This window comes from Oryx dammah, unplaced genomic scaffold (assembly GCF_014754425.2).
Source record: "Oryx dammah isolate SB20612 unplaced genomic scaffold, SCBI_Odam_1.1 HiC_scaffold_4, whole genome shotgun sequence".
Lineage (NCBI taxonomy): Eukaryota > Metazoa > Chordata > Mammalia > Artiodactyla > Bovidae > Oryx > Oryx dammah.
This window is the reverse complement of record NW_024070188.1, coordinates 68,605,737-68,619,844: the sequence shown is the minus strand read 5'-3', so window position 1 is coordinate 68,619,844 and position 14,108 is coordinate 68,605,737. Positions and strand designations below refer to the sequence as shown.

The following is a 14,108-nucleotide window of genomic DNA, read 5'->3' as shown; positions in this document are numbered from 1 at the left end:
GCCGTTGACTGTGTGGATCACAATAAACTGTGGAAAATTCTGAGAGAGATGGGAATACCACACCACCTGACCTGCCTCTTGAGAAACCTATATGCAGGTCAGGAAGCAACAGTTAGAACTGGACATGGAACAACAGACTGGTTCTAAGTAGGAAAAGGAGTATGTCAAGGCTGTATACTATCACTCTGATTATTTAACTTATATGCAGAGTACATCATGAGAAACGCTGGGCTGGAAGAAGTACAAGCTGGAATCAAGATTCCTGGGAGAAATATCAATAACCTCAGAAATGCAGATGATACCACCCTTATGGCAGAAAGTGAGGAGGAACTAAAAAGCCTCTTGAAAGTGAAAGAGGAGAGTGAAAAGTTGGCTTAAAGCTCAACAGTCAGAAAACTAAGATCATGGCATCTGGTCCCATCACTTCATGGGAAATAGATGGGGAAACAGTGGGAACAGTGTCAGACTTTATTTTTTTGGGCTCCAAAATCACTGCAGATGGTGACTGCAGCCATGAAATTAAAAGACGCTTACTCCTTGGAAGGAAAGTTATGACCAACCTAGATAGCATATTAAAAAGCAGAGACATTACTTTGGCAACAAAGGTCCATCTAGTCAAGGCTATGGTTTTTCCTGTGGTCATGTATGGATGTGAGAGTTGGACTGTGAAGAAAGCTGAGCACTGAAGAATTAATGCTTTTGAAATGTGGTGTTGGAGAAGACTCTTGAGAGTCCCTTGGCCTTGGACTGCAAAGAGATCCAACCAGTCCATTCTAAAGGAGATCAGCCCTGGGATTTCTTTGGAAGGAATGATGCTAACGCTGAAACTCCAGTACTTTGGCCACCTCATGCAAAGAGTTGATTCATTGGAAAAGACTGATGCTGGGAGGGATTGGGGTCAGGAGGAGAAGGGCACGACAGAGGATGAGATGGCTGGATGGCATCACTGACTCAATGGACGTGAGTCTGAGTGAACTCCGGGAGTTGGTGATGGACAGGGAGGCCTGGCGTGCTGCGATTCATGGGGCCACAAAGAGTCGGACACAACTGAGCGACTGAACTGAACTGAACTGAACTGACTGTATAGCTGATCCAGATAGAAATGATTTTTAAAACTCCCAATATTTAAGTACTTGTCTGTTTGGGCTTCTGAATCTTGATTCTCCTAATAAGTAGGGTCTACCCTAGATGAAGATGGAGAAGGAAGAAGGGGAAAAAAGTGTGAGAATGTCTGACCTTTTATACTAACTCTACTTTCTTACTTTTGTATTCTTGATGTGCTGGCGTCTGGGGCCTTGCTGACCAGGGAGGGACTGCTCCTCCAGGGGTTAGGTAATTCCTAGAACTATCAGAAAACTCAGGGCAACTCCAACACTCCAGAGCCTGCTGAAATTATTCAAACTAGCCAATCCTCAGCCTGTTTACTCTGCCTTGCTCATTCCTTCCTGTAAAAACTGAAATGAAAGTTTTCCCAGGTGACTCAGTGGTAAAGAATCTACCTGCCAAGGAGACACGGGTTTAATTCCTGGGTTGGGAAGATCCCCTGGAGAAGGAAATGGCAACTCACTCCAGTATTCTTGCCTGGAGAATCCCATGGACAAAGGGCTTGGCTGGCTATAGTCCATGGGGTGGCAAAGAGTAGGACTCTTAGTGACTAAACAACAACAACAAAACCACAATATAAGTTCTTGCCCTTGCTTTCCCCTTGTTCCCTCTGCCTCCTGATCCTGATTCTTTCCTAGGTGGCCCTGTGTGGTGTGCCGTGGCTCTTGCTTCTAGGGATCTGTGAATGTAAAAAATTCTTCTTCATGACAGTCATTTCCGTGTCTTAACATGCCTGACTGAAGAAAATCCTGGGGACATTTTAAAACACATATCCTAAATGAAAATTAGTGTGTGTACAATAAATAGAATAAACTGTGAAATATACTCAGCAGACTTCAAGGTTGTTCATTTATTCAACAAGCTTTTATACAGTGCATACCACGTATAGAAGAGATACTCTGCTAAGCAGTTTCCATCTCACTTTACTAAGGACCCAATGCAATCACTGCTTCTTTGCCAAGCACTGATAAGTGGTTCAGAAACATCAAAACCTATATGAATAAAAATGAAACCAAGTGGTTCACAAATGAACCAGGTGGTTCACGATGGCCCTCTCTTCAATAGTAGGGTGGATGCAAAGGACCTAGGATTATGTTTCTGATTCCTACATGGCATCTTCATAATTAGACACATTCCTTAAAACTTGGAGCATTACCATTTACATCATTTGAACAATTAGCAAACAAAAGTTAGTCAGTCCGTCATGTCTGACTCTTTGTGACCCCATGGACTATGGCCCACCAGGCTCCTTTGTCCATGGGATTTTCCAGGCAAGAATAGCAGAGTGTTTCCTCCTCTTGGGGATCTTCTTGACATAGTGATTGAATCCATGTCTTCAGCATTGGCAGGTGGATTCTTTACCGCTGAGCCCACCAGGGAAGCCCAATGTGTTCATGAAATAGCTGCAATTGTATTTAAAAGCAAAATGTAAAAGAAAGGGCATAATTAAGCTCTCCAGGGAAAACTTCTTGTTCAGGATTTCTCAAATTGGATATGATTTCTGTAAAGCACAGGACTAATCCAAATCTCTATTTTCCTTCAACTTCATAGTGAGTTTTGGAAGAAAAATATTGTATTGGAAGAAACAAAGATGATGAATATGATGAGATAAAAGCCCTATTCATACAATTAAAATAATAGCTTATGTGAGTGGTGTCAGTGATTTGAGATTCTCTTCAATGGCAGCTTTATCTTTAATAATAGCAAGAGAGAGAGAAAAAGTTCAATTTACTGGTTGGATTACACATAGCCTTAATGTACTCCTAAACACAGTAACTGTGGAGTAACTATAAGGATTTTACAGTCAGAGTAAAGCAGACAGAATTTAGCAAACATTTTTACCTCAAATGAACCAGTAGATGTCACTATTTAAATACATTGGCAACACTTCTCCTGGGCTCTATGTAAAGTCCCATAGAAAAAGATCAATTTTTTAATAACTTAAAGTATGGCATCACCGACTCAATGGACATGAGTTTGAGCAAGCTCTAGGAGCTGGTGATGGACCAGAAAGCCTGGTGTGCTGCAGTCCATGGGGTCACAGTCGGACACAATTGAGCAACTGAACTGAACTGAACTGAACTAAAAATATGCTCATAAATCTACACTCATATTTATAGTTCAATTTAATGACTTAATTTCTTATTGTTAAAATAATCATTGGAAAATCATCCTAAATTTAGGTGTAGTATACCTACAAATGATTCAAACTTAAGTTCAAAATATTTTAAGAATTTTTAAAAATAGTCAAATATAACAGGTCTGCTTCTCAAGGAAAAGTAAAAATTCTGCTACGTTTTAGGAAAGAGTTTCCATTTTTTAAAAACTAATGCTACCCCCTAGCTCTATCTATGTCATTTTGAGTGAAAGAAAACATTATTCTTTACATTTATTAAGGGAAATTGTGTCTAATCGTATCCACCACCTAAGTATAATTAGTCTACGTATATGATATTGTCTATCAAAGGAGGATATGAATGCAAAAGTGTTTGGGAAAACTGCAAAGTGGTCTATACAGGCAAGGAAAGCTTCCTTCCTACTTGCACAGTATGGGTTCTACTGTACTTTCCACGAAAGATTGCTCCAGAAAAGGGAAGTGAACTCAGTTACAAGACACCCACTTTTATGAGAAGAATATTACAGCCTCACAACCACTTTATGTGAGTAAAATATTATTTTCCTATTTGCAAATGAAGAAAGAAGTCTGATAACCTGGGAAAGTTGGTACGTTCTGTCTGTCCCCAAAGCCTGGATTCTTCCTACTGAGTCACTTTGTGATATGTACTTCCTAAACTGAATCATAGTCTTAGAGTTTGCCACACTAAATTGAAATTCACTTAGAGAATTCGTCTAATCAGAGGAAATCAATGATAGAACATTTCATAGAGAAGGATATAGTAAAGCAGAAAATTCCATGTGAAGATTGCGGTTAAATGGGCCAACTATATTGATCAGTCACACTGCCCTAGGATTCATCTAATAAATTCTCTTGTTTCCAGACCAGCAGCTTTCAGACATCATTTCACTCCTTTTTGTGGCATCTCAGGGATCTGTCAGAGTTTTAACAAGCACAAGAAAGAATACTAGCTGTCTTTTACCATCTTTGCTATAGCACAGTAGCTGGTTACTACTGACTAGAAGCTTGATACACAACATACTTTTAAAGGAACAAAGTACAATTCTACACTACTCTGCCTGTTCTTGGAAGTTTTGTTCCATTTTTGCACGTGAACATATTAATAAAAACAAATCAGCAAGAACCCCTGGGTTCAGACTGGGAAGGCTTCAAGTTAATATTGTTTCTCTCCTTGCTCAGTTTTTAAGGAGAAAGAGAGGCATAGAGCTCAGTCTAACTGGCTACTGACTGCATTAAACAATCTTTCCCTAAGAAATATTTTCTGCCAATTCAACAAGCTCCCTGTCCTGAGCATAAAGAGACCCATTGAGTTTGTACATCAAGAGTTTGCACATCGATAGACAAGAGATACTTTCAAATGCAACACTGATCAGGTTGCTTCTTGTTTTGGATCCTTCAGTGGACTTCAGGCACCATATTTAGTATGGTTTCAAGATGTTTTCCCGGACGTGTACCCCTCTTCCTCCCTGCCCTTCTCTACTTCTACCCTCCTCCTCTTCCTTCAGTTCTCATCTAAAGCTGACTCTCTGGGAAAGAGGGCTTTCAGCACTGCTCCTTTAGCATCTTGGGTATAATTTGTATTTTCTCATCATAAATGTGGTTTATTAAAATCTGTCTCTCACTATCTAAGCTCACTGAAGGAAAGGCTGGCTTATTTATCGGTAAATCTGAAAGGTCCAAGGGTGACTGGTTCATAGCCAGTTCTAGCTGCTGGCAGAATGCTTATTTCTAACCTGTTTAGACCCTCTTTCTTTTCTTCCTCCCTTCTTCTTGAACAATTCAATTCTAAATCCATTAGATGGGCCCCAAAAAGGTAGATGGTACACTGGGGCAGGGGACCAAGGGGCAATTTTGGGAATTACAAATAAGGATAGAAAAACTAGAACAAAATTTATTGTGTTGTATCAGAATTAGAGTATTGGTATGAACCCCTAAATATAAATAGATATATAGGTGTGTACACACACATATCTATTTCTGTCCACTGAGAGGGACTGGGAACAGTAACACGTCAAAACCAAGGAGCACATCTACTATTGAGATCTTGGTTTCTGATTACCATTCTCCGCTGAAGGAAACCGAGCTTCTTTTCAAAATGTCTGACCCTGCATTGTCTCCATCAAGAACAATACAAGGTAAGCATGGACCATCTTGGACTAGGAAGTAAGAATGTGCTAAAAAATGAAGGCATGTCAAAAGTCAGTTTGAATTAGACTCCCACTGGGGCCAAATCTGGCACACTTTCAGCATCAAAAGGAACAAAATAGATTGTAACCATTAATTAAAAATAGGACACCATGAATGCATACTTGCCCAACTTGTGATTCTATAATAATTGAATAAAACAGAAAGTTTAATGAGTAATGGGATATTTACATAGCTTCAATGCACTTCACATCAAAATACGCGTCAATCACAAAGGGTTAAGTATAGTCGGGGAAACTGGCAGAAAAGCCTAATCAGGTGAATTCAGATCAGTAACAGGACACACCAAAATCATGCCACCTGAGAGGCCACAAAGCAAACACAACGTCAATTCTGGGATAGCCCTGGGCTTTATAAGCATAACCTGAATCGAATCACGAGAAAACATCAGACAAACAAAGAGAGATATTCTGCAAAATGACGAGCTTGTCATCTTCAGAAGTTTCAAGATCATGAAAGTCAGGAAACAGTGAGGAATTATTTCAGATTGCAGAAGCCTAAGGCAATGTGACCAGTAAATGCAACGCATTATTCAGAACAGGAGCCCTTTTACTTTAAAGGACGACTGGTGATTAAATGGGGCCTGGGGATTAGATGGTAGTCAATTATCAGTTAATTTACTGATTTTAACGGTTGTACTGAAGCATCTATTTGGTATCTTACTCTCAAATGATTTTGTGGTGGGGGGGAAGTAATTTTCACTGTACTTGCAACTCCGCCCCTCTAGATTTTAGATTACTTCCACTTTTTAAAAGTATTTTAAAAACAACAAAGACAAAAAATAAAAAACCTAGACTGTGTATTTTATTTTAAAATTCTTAGCCGATTACCGATTAGAGTCCATTTTGTAGCTGTGATGTATACTGTATCCGCCTTCATGGATTTAACGAAAGAATTCTGGGCACACAATTAATTTTGGCGAAAAATGAGGAAACGGCAGGGAGGCATTCTTGACTTTTCTGCACTTTTCTAACGACGCTGCCTGCCGTATCACAGGCGGCCTTCCTGCCCAGCTAGCGAGGGAAGTGAGCCCCGCGGCGCGGCTGCCTCCCGAGTCCCGACCCCGCCTGGACCCCCGAAGCAGTTGAGCGGGTGCGACGCCCACCCCACCCGACCCCGCCGCCCCGACCCGGGGTCAGCGCCCGCGCCCGAGCCCCGCGCCCGGCCCACTCGCTGGGTTGCCTCTGGCCTGTGGGAAGCGGAGCCGCGTGTTGTGGGACTTAACTAGGAGACAGAATTCCTGCGTCTAAGTCGTAGTGTGCTTAGTGAAAATGTATATATATTTTTAAAAAAAAATTTTTTTTTTTTAGTGTGAGAAAAACGTAACTACCAGGAGTGGGGTTCGAACCCACGCGGACATACGTCCATTGGATCTTAAGTCCAACGCCTTAACCACTCGGCCATCCTGGTGTCTCACTCGCTCACCCTACAAGCAGTACTACACCGTCGCCAACTTCGCCGCCGCTCCTTTTTTTTTTTTTTTTTTTTTCCTCCCAGCCGGAGCCGCAGTTGCCCGCCAGCCGGAGCCTGCTTTTTCTGCCGCCGCAACTCACTGTTGCTGTCGGCCGGCCGCGGCCGCCAAGGCAACTGCAGCCGGGCGCCCGGCGGCGGCGGGCCAGGCCGCTCGCTCGGGCGGGCTTCGGGCCCAGGCACTCTGCTTTCGGTTTCGAGGTGCGCGGGCGCGGGAAACAAACACCCCAGGGGACCTCTGGATTCCGCCGACCGCGTCGCTGCGACGCCGCCCAGAGAGTGGTGGTTGGTTTGTTTTATACCAGGTGGGATAAACTTGAAGGATTGAGTTGCACGGGCAACAGCAGAGTTCGGGGACCCCACCTCCCCCCGCCCTGTCCCTGTAGGCCGCTTTTCTCCTCGACAGGTCACACGGGCAGGGAATGTTGTAGCAACGTGGGTCGACACAGAGCCGACAAGTGCAGGGAGCGCGGCACGATTCACCCGCCCGGCTGGCTGCGGACACGGCCTCCGTGCAGTGCGGGGACCTCCTCTCTCTTCCTGACCCGCCCGTGCACCTAGATGTTTACGTTCTTATCTTAACTGTTCTGCAATGCTTTCCTTCCTTCCTGTGCCCCAGAGATTGCAGATGGTCCTTTCACTTCGCTTCCTTTTCCAGGGCTTTCGCCCCATTCTCCACCACCCAGGACCTGGAATCCAGCACAGAGCCGAGGCTTCTGCGTTCTGGAGCGTCAGGGAGCCACCATCTGGCAGCCAGGCACTTGTCCAGACTGTGCAGGCTGGCTGTCTTTGACCGAGAGCTTCCATTGTCCTGGAGACTGCACACACTCACATCACCAACTGGCTCCTCACCCAGTGGGTCACACGGAGAAGCCCATTGCCTTGCCACCTCCTGGATGCCAGTGATCCCCGGGAACATTGCCATGATCCCGGGAGGCCTTGGCCCAGCCCGTTGCCCTGGTTCTCTGAGTACCAGTCAATAATACGAACCACCCCTGAGAGAGCTCCCTGGGAGAGGAATGGATGGAATTGCCCCCTACCCACTTGGCCACGGAACATCGTGGGGGATCCGTGGCCTGCATGTACATTCCAGCCTGAACACTGTCCCACCCGCTGGCCATCAGGCCTGGCCCTCCCAGAGCCTGCAGAGGAGAACAGAGCCAGAACATCCCTCAGGCCCGCCCTGCCCTGCTGAGAGGAGATGGACTTGGACTCTTGCCAGGGTCTCCAGGCACCTATGTGGTGCCGACACACCACCCACAGCTCACCACCTCCATCTTGGAGGCCGAGTGCTGGCTTGTAGGAAGCCGGCCTCAAAATGGAGGAGAGTCCTCAAATGTCAGAAGGTGTTCAAAACTGCTGGCAACTGCAGGACATGACAGATACCCACCTGAAAGCTAGAACAAAATATGAAAAGCACCATGCAATAACATTTGTTATAACTGACACTACTAGAGCGCAAAAGACAGTATTAAAATGGATTTTTTAAGGTTGAAATGACCTCATGTTCAGGAAATTGCATTTGACATAATTCCCGTGGGGAAATGTTTTACTCTATTTAAACTGCTTTTCACTGTGTATGTGTTTATTTAAGACGTGACATTCTTTATGCACTCTATAGTGGTTTAAAAAATATGTTCATAACTGCTTTGATACTCCTCCCTTTAAGACTGTGCTCAATAGCTTCAGTCACGTTTGACTCTTTGCCACCGCATGGATCATAGCCCACCAGCCTCCGCTGTCCATGGGATTCTCCAGGCAAGAGTTCTGGAGTGGGTTGCCATGCTGTCCTCCAAGGAATCTTCACCTGCACTGGCAGGTGGGTTCTTTAGCATTAGGACTGTCTGGGAAGTCCCCCTCCCTTTAAGATATGGAGGCTAATTACCTTCTCCTTCAGTGTAAGCTAGATCCTGTTTCTTTAGTTTTTAAAGTCTTATTTATTTATTTATTTGGCTGCTTGGGGTCCTAGCTATGGTGTATGGGATCCAATTCCCTGGCCAGGGATCAAACCCTGGGTACCCAGCATTGGGAGTGTGGATGGAGCTTGTTTCTAACGAGAAGAATAAAACAGAAGAGACAGTATGCAGCCTGGGAAACTAGGTGATCAAAGGCACTGCTGTAGCAGCTTGGTTTCTCTCTGTTGGATGATTCCCTCTGGAGGAAACCAGCTGCCACCTCCTGAGAAGCTTTTTGGAGGCCCATGTGGTAAAGCGCAGCCCGCAAGGAACTGAGGCCTCAGTCTAGTCAAGCCTTTGAATGACTGTAGCCTTGGCCAGTATCTCGACTACAACCTCTTGAGAGATCCTGAATCAGAACCACCCAGAGAAACCCTGATATCCTGACCCTCAGAAAGAATGTAAGATAATAAATATTTCTGTGATTATTTTTATGCAGCTATAGATAACTAATAGACACACTTAGTGAAAGTGAAGTCACTCAGTCGTGTCTGACTCTTTGCGACCCCATGGATTGTAGCCTACCAGGCTTCTTCGTCCATGGGATTTTCCTGGCAAGGGTACTGGAATGGGTTGCCATCTCTAGCTTTGACAGTGTATTCACAGGCATATATTTTGTTTCTATACATAATCTTTTAAAAAAATTTTTATTGGAGTATAGTTGCTGTACAATGTTGTGTTAGTTTCTACTGTACGCCGAAGTGAATCAGCTACATGTACACATATATCCCCTCTTTGTTGTGTTTCCTTCCCATTTAGGTCACCACAGAGCGTTGAGTAGAGGTCCCTGTGCTATGCAGTAGATTTTCATTAGTTATCTATTCTATACATAGTATTGATAGTGTGTATATGTTAACACCAACCTCCCATTCATCCCACACCCCGTTTCCCCCCTGGGTATCTGTATGTTTGTTCTCCACATCTGTCCATACATACATCTTAAAAGAATAGTCCAGCTGACTCTTTTGCTAAAATTGAGCTTTCCCCTCTTCCATTTCTTTTCAAACTCTTATATGGAGTTGCCCACACTTCCCAAGTCCTCTCATGTACTTTCACTTTTCTCCAGAATCCTCTACTGTGGGGCTTCTACCCTTGCTTTTCTCTCTATCTTTTCAGAATGAAAACATCTTTACTAAAACAGATTCAAACTGAAAAAGTTGTATGTATGACGTTCAAACAATGTAGAAATGAATGAAGTAGAGTGCATAACCTTTTCCGTAAGCCCTGTCATTCCAGTCATACTGAATCGGGACCCTTGTCCCTTAGAAATGCTGAGCCATTTTCTGTCTCTCTCCTCCTGCTTCTTTCTGCCCAACTCTCCTCCAAGGCTCAGCATAAACCCTACCTCCCCACTACACATTGAATTGTAAAGTGAAATGAGTAAGTGTCAGTTACATTTACCTGCAAATATTAGTGTACAAAACTTAGGAAGTTCCAAATTAGACTTTAGAAGCATCCATATCACTCTGCTTGATCTTGTTTATTATAGTAATTAAGGTCTGTGGTAACATTAGTGTGTCTGTGATAACAATGTGTGATAACATATTATTGTTAGTAACATAATTTTCTGAGGTATAGAGTTTGTCTCAAAACTCATAAAATGTAAAATACACATTTCCTATATATTAAGCAGCATATAAATTACCCTTTTTGTCTAAGGGTTGTTGTTATGACAGCAGTGATTTTTCTACAGATGAAACACGAGGAAGCAGGACGTCATAATATAAAGACATTATTTAGTCTGAGGAGTCAATAGATCTAGTTCAAATTCTGATTTTCCCCAAGCAGTGTGGACAATATACTTAATGTCTTCAAATCTCAATTTCCTCATCTATAAAGTGGGACTGATAATACCTGTCTCGAGAAATGTTGTGAGAATTGAGTGAAAAACCACATGGAGAGCATCTAGCAGGCTGCTTGGCTGGAAGGGGACTCCTGGATAGTCACTGTTTGTTGCTTTTCAAACGGTCACACCCAGTTTGATTTCAAGGAAGGAAGATTCCCCTCCCCCCACCATGAGGTAAATTATTGTTGGTCTCTTGCCAATAATTGGCCTGGGGCAAGGGAATCAGGGGGTGAGTGGACCAGTGATCCAGTTCTGGCTAGTAGGAGATAAGGAAAGTTGGCTAGAGCTTGTGAGAAAGGTATTCTTTCCCAGTGATCCAGTTCTGGCTAGTAGGAGATAAGGAAAGTTGGCTAGAGCTTCTGAGAAAGGTATTCTTTCAGAATTTTTTTTTTTTTTTTTTAAAGGAGTCTTGGGAAAGTGAAAGCTTGTGCTATTGTGCTATGCCTTCCCCTATTCTTCCTGCCTTCAGTGACATGGTGTGAGATGAAATTCTTGGAACTGTGTTAACATCCTGTGGCCACAAGATGACGAGCCTGTGGCTGAGGAGCTAACGCCCAATGATGTCAGAAAGGTGTCTGAAAGAAACTTTGCCCTTAAAGACCTTTCAGAGCCACTGCTAGCCAGAAACTACCTACCTCCAATCTGTCTGCGATAGGGATAATTAGCATGTCTTGAAATACATGCCAGTGAGTCTCAGAACACCAGGATCATCAGGGAGCTTGTTGGAAACACCAATTCTCAGGCCCCAGCCCAACTTCCTGAATCTGTGTCTCAGAACTGGGGCATGCTCAGGGTTTTTTTAATTTTATTTATTTAATTTTTAAAATTTAATTTAAAATATTTTTAATTTAAAATGTATAAAATTTTTTAATTTATTCAATTTTTTAAAATTTATTTATTTTTAATTGGAGGATAATTGCTTTATAATGTTGTGTTGGTTTCTGCCATACATCAACATGAATCACACATAGGTATAGATATGTTCCCTCCCTCTTGAATCCCCTCCCACCTTCCACCCCATCCCACCCCTCTAGGTTGTCACAGAGCCCAGGTTTGAGCTCCCTGGGTCTCACAGCAAATTCCTACTGGCTATCTATTTTACATATGGTAATGTATGAGTTTGCATGCTACTCTCTCAGTTCTCCCCATCTGCCCTATCCCCCACTGTGTCCATAAGTTTGTTCTCTATGTCTCCACTGCTGCCCTGTAGAGAGGTTAATCAGTACCATCTTCCTAGATTCCACGTATATGCATTCATATAGTAGCACTGTTTTCACCATAGAGTTTCTGCCAAAACGTTCCTAAGGGCTCAGACAGTACATGTAGAGGACATGAAGGGTTCTGCAGTGTTCCCCCAAGGTCAAGAATCCATCCTTGACTGATTCCCCATTACTGAGATGACGTCTTATCATTTATCTTTTTTCCCCTAAGTCTCCTGAGAATGCACTTGCTATCTTTCTGTTATTTAAATAAATGTATAAATTACTGTGTAGAGCCCCGAAGCTGCCTTCTCTCTAGCTGTGTCTTGCCTTTGATAGAATCTTCACTTTCACCTTCCCCGAAATCTCTCATTTCCTGACTTCATTCTAACACCCTTTTATTTCAACATCAGTTAAACACTTCAACTTCCAGCTTCCTTTAAACCCCTTCTTTATCTCTATAATGAAGAAATATGACCATATCATAGATTTTTAGAATATTATCGTGACAGGCTGGCACCTGGGACCTGGGACCCTTTGCTGCAGTGCTTGTGCCTGGACAGACATCTCCTCGAGTAACAGGATACAAAGAAACTGTAAGGGACTAAAAATAACTGTGTATACAGACAGTTGGTTTGATAAGATCAAAAACCCAACTGCCACTTCTGAGGTGTCAGGAGCTAAAGCAGGTTACTTCCCATGATCCCTGCACACAGCACCACAAGGGGGTGGGTAGACCACCTAAGCCACCCCTCTCCCAATGCCTAAACCTGGCCCTACCCTTACCCCATTTAAGGGACAACCTCACACTGCCAAGGGAGCAAGCAACAGAATCTATTATTTGCTTTCACTCCCTTGAGCTGCAGCCCAAGTCCCAATAAAACTTTGCATGAATTTCTTGTCTGGCCTGTTACCTAATTTCTATTGATCAAAGAGACCAAGAACCAGACTGAATAACATTATCACTAAACAGCATTAACACCAGGACATATTTTTTCATCTGAAGGTGAGAAAGAGAAACATTCTGTTTGCTTACGGTGGGGATTACCAAATACTTCCCAGGCACTTTCAGCTACCTCGGTGTGCTTTTCTTCTGGGTTCCAAAGAACACTGTTGGTGACTGAGCAAGTGTGAGGTCAACCAGCTCTGACTCTGATGAAATTGTGATGAGGTTCTTTCAGAAAGCTAAGGGCTAGAGGTATCACCAAGGGATGCAAGGTTGCTGGGACATGAGACAAGGGATGGAGAGGGGAGGGAGGTTTGTGTTGCCTGGTGCCCTCTGCCTCCCAGCAATTCAAGACTCAACTACAGAGAAGGCCACTGGGAATTTTGCAAAGGACTTTTAGCTTGCTTTCAACAGGGCTGTTTATTCCCTTCTCTCCTTCTTTCCCCCTCATCTTTTGTTTTCCAGTTTTATCAAAGACAAATTTTGTTTTTTGGAGCAGTGTCTTCAGATCACTTTACTGTGAAAAACACTTTACACTATTTACTTATTTATTTGACTGTGCTGGGTCTTAGTTGTGGCACACAGGATCTTTGGTTGTAGCATGCTGGAGCTAGTGCTTTGACCAGGGGTCGAAACTGAATCCCCTGTATTGGGAGCTCAGAGTCTTAACCACCAGACCACCAGGAATGTATCCCATTTATATTTTAGTTCTTTATTATTTAAGTGTTATGCCTCTATCTTGGTTTCCTTACTTTTACCTTTATTTGCATTTCCTTTAAAAGTATTATTACTTTTATATCTGATTGAAGTTATATTTAGTCTTAGTTTAGATTTTTTTCTTAATCTATATTTATGCTTTTATTTTATTTTATTTAGCTTTTAATTTTTATTTTATAGTTAAATCTATTTTATCTTGCTATAGTTCACTTTTCATGATATTTCTATTTTAACCTGTATTTGGATTTTAACATTTTCATTTCAGTTCAGTTCAGTTGCTCAGTCGTGTCCCACTCTTTGCTACCCCATGAATCGCAGCACGCTAGGCCTCCCTGTCCATCACCAACTCCCAGAGTTCACCCAAACCCATGTCCATCGAGTCGGTGATGCCATCCAGCCATCTCATCCTCTGTCGTCCCCTTCTCCTCCTGCCCCCAATCCCTCCCAGCATCAGAGTCTTTTCCAATGAGTCAACTCTTTGCGTGAGGTGGCCAAAGTATTGGAGTTTCAGCTTTAGCATCAGTCCTGC

At 43.1% G+C, this 14,108-nt stretch overlaps 1 non-coding gene across 1 annotated transcript; it reads right to left on the bottom strand.

Annotated features, from left to right (window-relative positions):
- Nucleotides 1–6,773: 6,773 nt before the first annotated feature.
- Nucleotides 6,774–6,856, bottom strand: TRNAL-UAA. Its single transcript has one exon. It is a non-coding gene; the product is annotated as a tRNA-Leu (tRNA).
- Nucleotides 6,857–14,108: the final 7,252 nt, after the last annotated feature.